General features: G+C 41.3%; 1 protein-coding gene across 1 annotated transcript in view; it reads left to right on the top strand.

The window, feature by feature from the left end:
- Positions 1-7,193, top strand: part of glra1 (glycine receptor, alpha 1) — a 156,485-nt gene that overhangs the window by 85,040 nt on the left and 64,252 nt on the right. The gene's annotated exons all lie outside the window — the stretch shown is intronic.

The raw sequence follows: 7,193 nt of genomic DNA, 5'->3' as shown, positions 1-7,193 counted from the left end.
CTCTGTAACCTCCTCCCTACCTGAGCATCAGGGAGGCGACAGGATGTTATGACAGGCGTGGAATCAGAGGATGGCTGCTGCTGTTTCTCTATTTTTGGGGGGATTTCTTGTTGTTCGAGGAAGAAGGAGAAGAAGAATAGGCGAAGAAGGGGAAGATTGCATTCTTTCATGCATGGTTTCCCGCCTGAGTTTAATGCATGCTGAAATGAGTGTGGTGTTGTGTAAGTACAGCATTTCCTCTGCTAATGGTTTCATAGCAGCGTGGTGGTGGTGGATTGTAATTTCAGGGTTTTACTGAACAGTCTAACGGCCTTATGTCGGGATATTGAACCATGAATATGAACCCACAGACTGGAGAGGAGTCTGGCTCGTTCCCCTGCACATATGTCCACGTCCTGCAGCATGTTCCCCTCCATCCACGGCTCAGAGTGGACACAACATGTTTTCATAAACCAGACATTATTCACAGCAATTCAAAATCATTCCCTGAAATCATATATTTGCACACACACACACACACACCCACACACACACACACACACACACACACACACACACACACACACACACACACACACACACACACACACACACACACACACACACACACTTGGACTTAGCCATGGTGTTAGGTCTGTTCCCCCTATATTCTGCTTTCTCTCACGCACACACGTACCACATATGTATCTCGATGTGACAAGACCTAGACGCCACACTGGACCATTATTTATAAAGAAGTAAAAAGTAAACATTTATTAAATACCAAAACAAATATAAAAAAGATGAAAAATGCTAACTTATCTTACATTACTCTCGATAAGTCATTGCTAAAGCGTATTGATGTAAAGTATACAGTATTTCTCCTGCACATATGTCCAGGTCCTGCAGCATGTTCCCCTCCATCCACAGCTCAGAGTGTAAACAAATGTTTTTTATAAACCAGAAATTATTCGCAGCAATTCAAAATCATTCATTTGCACCCTCCAATTACTCTCCCCTCATTTGAATCCTCGAACGCTGCACAGCCCATTCCCCTCTCAGTTTGATGCACTAAATGTTCATCCATCTGAGCCGAGAGGAGCCTCTGAGCCGTGAAGACAAGGCTTTATGGACCGAAAGACATCTGCAAGCTGACCAGTTTTTCAATCCATTGTTTCATGATGGCCTTCCAAGGCATGACGAGCAGGAAATACACTGCAGCACGTATTTAAAGCCAAGATGAGGGGATGTGAGGTGATTAAAGTAGAGACACTGCGTACTGATATCCACCTGAACATCAGCAGGAGAGGACTCTTTAAAGTAGAGACACTACGTACTGATATCCACCTGAACATCAGCAGGAGAGGACTCTTTAAAGTAGAGACACTACGTACTGATATCCACCTGAACATCAGCAGGAGAGGACTCTTTAAAGTAGAGACACTACATACTGATATACACCTGAACATCAGCAGGAGAGGACTCTTTAAAGTAGAGACACTACGTACTGATATACACCTGACCATCAGCAGGAGAGGACTCTTTAAAGTAGAGACACTACGTACTGATATCCACCTGAACATCAGCAGGAGAGGACTCTTTAAAGTAGAGACACTACGTACTGATATACACCTGAACATCAGCAGGAGAGGACTCTTTAAAGTAGAGACACTACATACTGATATCCACCTGAACATCAGTAGGAGAGGACTCTTTAAAGTAGGGACACCACATACTGATATACACCTGAACATCAGCAGGAGAGGACTCTTTAAAGTAGAGACTCTACATACTGATATACACCTGAACATCAGCAGGATAGGACTCTTTAAAGTAGAGACACTACATACTGATATACACCTGAACATCAGCAGTAGAGGACTCTTTAAAGTAGAGACACTACATACTGATATCCACCTGAACATCAGCAGGAGAGGACTCTTTAAAGTAGAGACACTACATACTGATATACACCTGAACATCAGCAGGAGAGGACTCTTTAAAGTAGAGACACTACATACTGATATACACCTGGACATCAGCAGGAGAGGACTCTTTAAAGTAGAGACACTACATACTGATATACACCTGAACATCAGCAGGAGAGGACTCTTTAAAGTAGAGACACTACATACTGATATACACCTGAACATCAGCAGGAGAGGACTCTTTAAAGTAGAGACACTACATACTGATATACACCTGAACATCAGCAGGAGAGGACTCTTTAAAGACATGTCTTAAAGGAGCCCTGTAGAATAAAGAACTGCTGCTGAAGTTCACATCACAACATTAGCTGTGTTTAAAAGTCAGAGTTCTGTGTCCACTGAATTCATAATTACATTTGTCTTTAGCGATGGCGTAAAGGCCATTTCCTCTCGACTTTTGCCCTTTTCCGAGCTGGTGTTGAACCGCAGGCGGGTTTATGACTGATGTGGTCTCCTTCCTCTCCTCCATGTTCCCTCTTTCCTTCCTTCCCTCTCTCCCTCCATCGACACACACTCTCCTCATCTCGGCGCCATTTCAGGTTATTTATCATATTCTGGTGCAGAAGAAAAAGGCGACTCCTTCTTGAAAGGGCAAGCTCGTTTGTTTCATGTGAGATATTCCACGTAATAAACAGTGATAAACGGAGAAAGGGTCTCACGGAGGAGGCTGATTGCCATGTGACTGTATCACACACACACACACACACATACACACGCACTTTAAATGCCACCTGCTGGGCTGCTGGCCGTGTCTCTTCTCTCCCTGCTACGCCTCGCAGTTTAATGACGGCTGCAGCCGGGACGAAGTGGCCCAGCTCCATATTCTGAGAATAATTGACAATTAAGGGGATGGAGAGGCGAGCTAAATGCCACCCCGCCCCGAATGAGGACACTCCATCTCTGATTGTGAAACAGGCGCTGGATGAAATACATTACAGCTCTGAGGGTGCAACAGTTAATATCTGCTACCTCGATCGATTCTTAATTCAAACCCTGACCTTAACCTTATGCTAGCTTTAACCCTGAAAACAACCATTAGAGGAGATGGTCGGTTCGCGGGGAAATGGCACGAATAACCTTCGTTTTATCAATTCTTGATATCGTTTCTTTGAGAGTTATTACTTCTGGTGGCCATGAGGTGCAAACGTGCTACGACGGCCCAAAGCACTTCCAGTAGGACAGGTCTGCAATAATATCGGCTTGTTTAAGTAACATTTTTACAATCAAATAACTCATAATTCACCAAGAATCACAGAAACAGCACATTTATTACATGTCGTTCTAAAAGCACATTGTCATCTGTTGCTATATATAGCAGTTCATGTGCTATGTCCTAAAATATATACTTTTTTTTTGCATGATTTAGGTTATGGAGGTTCTCGCCAGACAAATTACAGCATTAGTGTTTCTTTGGGAGTAAATACTGATGTTAAAGTTTTAAAGTTACAATTACTACTATCTTCAACATTTTCTTTTTCTATTCAAGTCATATTTTTCTGTTAAAACAACTAACAATGTGTGTTTTTCACCCATAAACGTACAGAGCAGTATACTTATTGCATTTAATTGAAATTGATATCTAAAACATTCAATGTCTTGCGCCCTGAAACAGATATGTTTATACATTTTGTCAGCGCAGGCAGCTCTTCAATTGTGATTCTTTTACATTTATCAAAAATTGAAACCTAAAATTGGTACTGGAACTGGTTCTTGTAAAACTAGAGGTGCATGGATATTTGTTAAAACTCTCCCAGTCAGACCTGCAGGCGCTGTATTGATCCCTCAGTTTAACAGCAGAGGTTTAAAAGTCTCCTGGTGGAGGTTCGTCTAAACGCTGCAGGGTTTAACCCCCGGTCGGATCAGACACCGGATCAGATACCAGCTGGAACCCAGACTCTGAATCTTTGATTTGAATCAGTAAAGCAAAGAGCAGCGGCTTTCCCTGAGTCAAAAGTCAAACATTTGACTAGAGTCTTTCAGTAGAAGACAAACTGTATCAGGATGTAATGCTACAGAGGCTTTGTACTTTGAAGGCAGCTAAGTATGTGGCCCTACAGCGGTTATGTTCGAATTTGTTTCTTTAGTTTGTTGTGACGTGATTGTATTTTGTTACTTGTTACTGACTTGCTGTTTGTAGGAACCCCTTGAAAACAAGATGGTTCCTCTTATCCTAAACTAATACAATTTCAATATATAAATGTTTGCCTGATATTGCATGATTCAGGACCAAATAATGTATTAATTTAACTTCTGATTTTGTGGGATTAAGGGCTACTTGGGTTGCACACGTGTGTGGGATTAATGAATATTTTCTGATTTACAAAGTTATTATTTTTCTGGAAAATCTCAAAAAGAAGTCTTAATTTTTACAACATTTTGAATTCTGACTTTTTTCTCTGAAGTGAAATAATATTCTGGTCAGATAAAAAAAAGAAGCACATGTGACCCTCATAGTCCTCCTCCAGATGTATCAGTGGTCAGAACCAGGGATTTCTTAATATTAGATAATGGAGCATGACTTAGTTTTTAAACACATGAGTTTAAGGATACCGTGTCAAATGTGTCTGAGAATCATAAGTTGTTGTTTTATTACTTGTATATTTCAGTCTTCCTCTAAAGACGGTTCTGTAATAGGTTCACAAACAGCACCAAGGATTCCTGACCTTGTAAAAGACTGAGTACAGAAAATAAGAGAGCTTGAAATCCGCCCAACAACCACAAACAATGGGCGCACACTGGTGTTTTGAAGCTGGTTGTTTCAAGTCTTGTTCTGACGGTGATTGTTCTGAGACACAACGGGGAAAGGCTTTATTCTTTGAGCCTTAGAAATCCCTCCTACTCAATGCAAAAACAACCAGCAGAAGCATTCGTTATTATCTCTTCTTTGTAGGCTCTTGTGAATGTCTTTGAAAAACGACAGTCTTCAATCTCCTGTTCATCAATCCCTGTGTCTGTCGACTCGCTGTATCTCTCCATCTCGCTGTAAGACTAAAGAGAGAGCAGCAGCTCGGTGACCTTCAGATCTGTAGCAGGGTAACTCTGCTCATCCATCTATCTGTCTCTGTACCCAACTACTGTACTTCTACGACTGTTACTACTGGTTTTGGAAGAAAAGTAGGACTGTAAAGCCAAACTACAAGCGTACCCAACCCTAACCCTAACCCTAACCCTAAGCTTCCAAAAACAAGTTCAGAAATAATAATAATAATAATAATAATGAACTTTATTTATATAGCACCTGTCATGCTTGACGCAGCCCAAAGTGCTTTACAAAGTATGACAGAAAATGACAATAACAAGTGAGGAACAAACAGAAAGAGTTATATCACTGAGCCATAAAACAATAAAACGTGATAATATAAGAATAGAGTTAAACTTAAGCTGTACTTGTTAGGGCTTGAGTGTTTACAATTGTTTCCAATGAGGTGTAAGCAAATGTTGTTTCATGAGAAAGCGTTGCACCCAAATTCTTTCTTCTGAGCGATCTGTTTTGTCGAGCGAGTTGAAAATATTTAAGCTTTTCAGGATTATGCCTTTGAAGTACAAGCTTGATTTGGCCAGGTTTTTTTCAGACTACCGCCTTCTGGAAAGTTCTCCTTTTGGGTGGTTTTAGTCCTGTTCTTGGAAGTAAAATAACTCTGACAAACTAAACCAAACTACAAGCATACATAACCCTAACCCTAAGCGTCCAAAAACAAGTTAAGAAATAAGAGTAGACTTAAAGTGGACCTATCATGCTATATTTGAATAATATAGTGTAGGACCATACCTATATAAGGCATATTTATACTTTTTTCTTTTCAAAATACCAAACAGATCATGCATTTTAGCCATGCCTCATTTTGCTCAATTTGCACTTTTTTTAGCTCTGTTTTTGCAAGGGCAGATTCTGTGAGAACAGCACCACCTACTGGCCTGGCATATGTACTACAGCGTCTCCAGCACTTTCGAACGGCAATGGCCGTGGCTGTCTCCTCCTGATTGGTGGAGTTGGCCCAATAGCCGTAGCGCCACCGTCCTGACGTCAGGACAGTGTTCAAATCTGGATCAGTTTTTATCAGATCCGTTGCAGCCCCTTTTTTAGAGATTTGGGTATGGAGGAAAATAGAGAGGGTTGTGTTTTCTGACACTTGCTGAGTTCCCTGGAACACCGGGGACACATATTCATGTAGAAAAGACGTACAGAAGTGCATTTTGCATGATAGGTCCCCTTTAAATTAGCTCTGCTGTACTTGTAAATGATTGAGTGTTTCCAATTGTTTCCAATGCAAATGTTGCTGCATGAGGCCGCCTCGAGAAAAAACGTTGCACCCAAAGTCTTTCTTCTGAGCACTCGGTCGTTTTTGTAGAGCGAGTTGAAAATATTTTAACTTTTCAGGAATACGCCCGTGAAGTGCAAGCTTGATTTGGCCGTTTGTTTCAGACATAACAAAGACCGTGGAGTTCATTTGTTTAATAAGATTGGACGGCAGACAGTGAGTTGTGCAGATTGTTGTACTTTTATCGTCGTACGTGAATCGTCCTCTTGGCTCTAACGGTTAGCGGACTCATCGGTGAATCCCATACGAAGTTTGAGGGCAAAAACTATAATAATGGTGAAAAAAACAATATAGTATAGTAGCACACATACATACCAAACTATAGATAAAGGTGGGCTATGATAGGTTATCATACAACCGCAGTGATACGCTGTCAAGATATCATTTGTCATATATTGATATCGTCATACAAACGTTTTAAAAAGCACAGAGGCTCTGTCGGATGAGATGCTACGTGGCTCATAGGAGGTCAACATTATCTCAGATGCGTCTCGAGGCCACAGCTCGTCCAGATCAGTAAAATCTCTCTTACATTCACATAAAGCAGAAAATGACATATGGATGAAGACCCATAAAAACCTGCTCATCCAACCGCAAAGTCCCGTCCATCGCTCCATCTGTACATCCGCCACTATCCCTTCCTCCACATTGAGTCACAGCTTCTTGATTCAGACGTGCACTGACCCTCGATTAGACTCTCTTCATCCCTTTCCTTTATCTTTAACCCTTATAGCATTCATCTCTCTGCAGATACCTCCTGTTCATGTGTTTTCTGGGATCTATGCTTTATGACTTCTGCCGGTTTGTTGTAATTCAGTGTCTCTGCCAAATCAATATTCCTCCAATCGCCTCGTCTGCTTCGGAGAGACTTTGGACCTCAAGAGAACGCATCTTATAATTGGTTCTG

The sequence above is a fragment of the Trematomus bernacchii genome, unplaced genomic scaffold (genome assembly GCF_902827165.1).
Source record: "Trematomus bernacchii unplaced genomic scaffold, fTreBer1.1, whole genome shotgun sequence".
Classification (NCBI taxonomy): Eukaryota; Metazoa; Chordata; class Actinopteri; order Perciformes; family Nototheniidae; genus Trematomus; species Trematomus bernacchii.
This window is presented reverse-complemented; position numbering and strand designations above follow the sequence as displayed.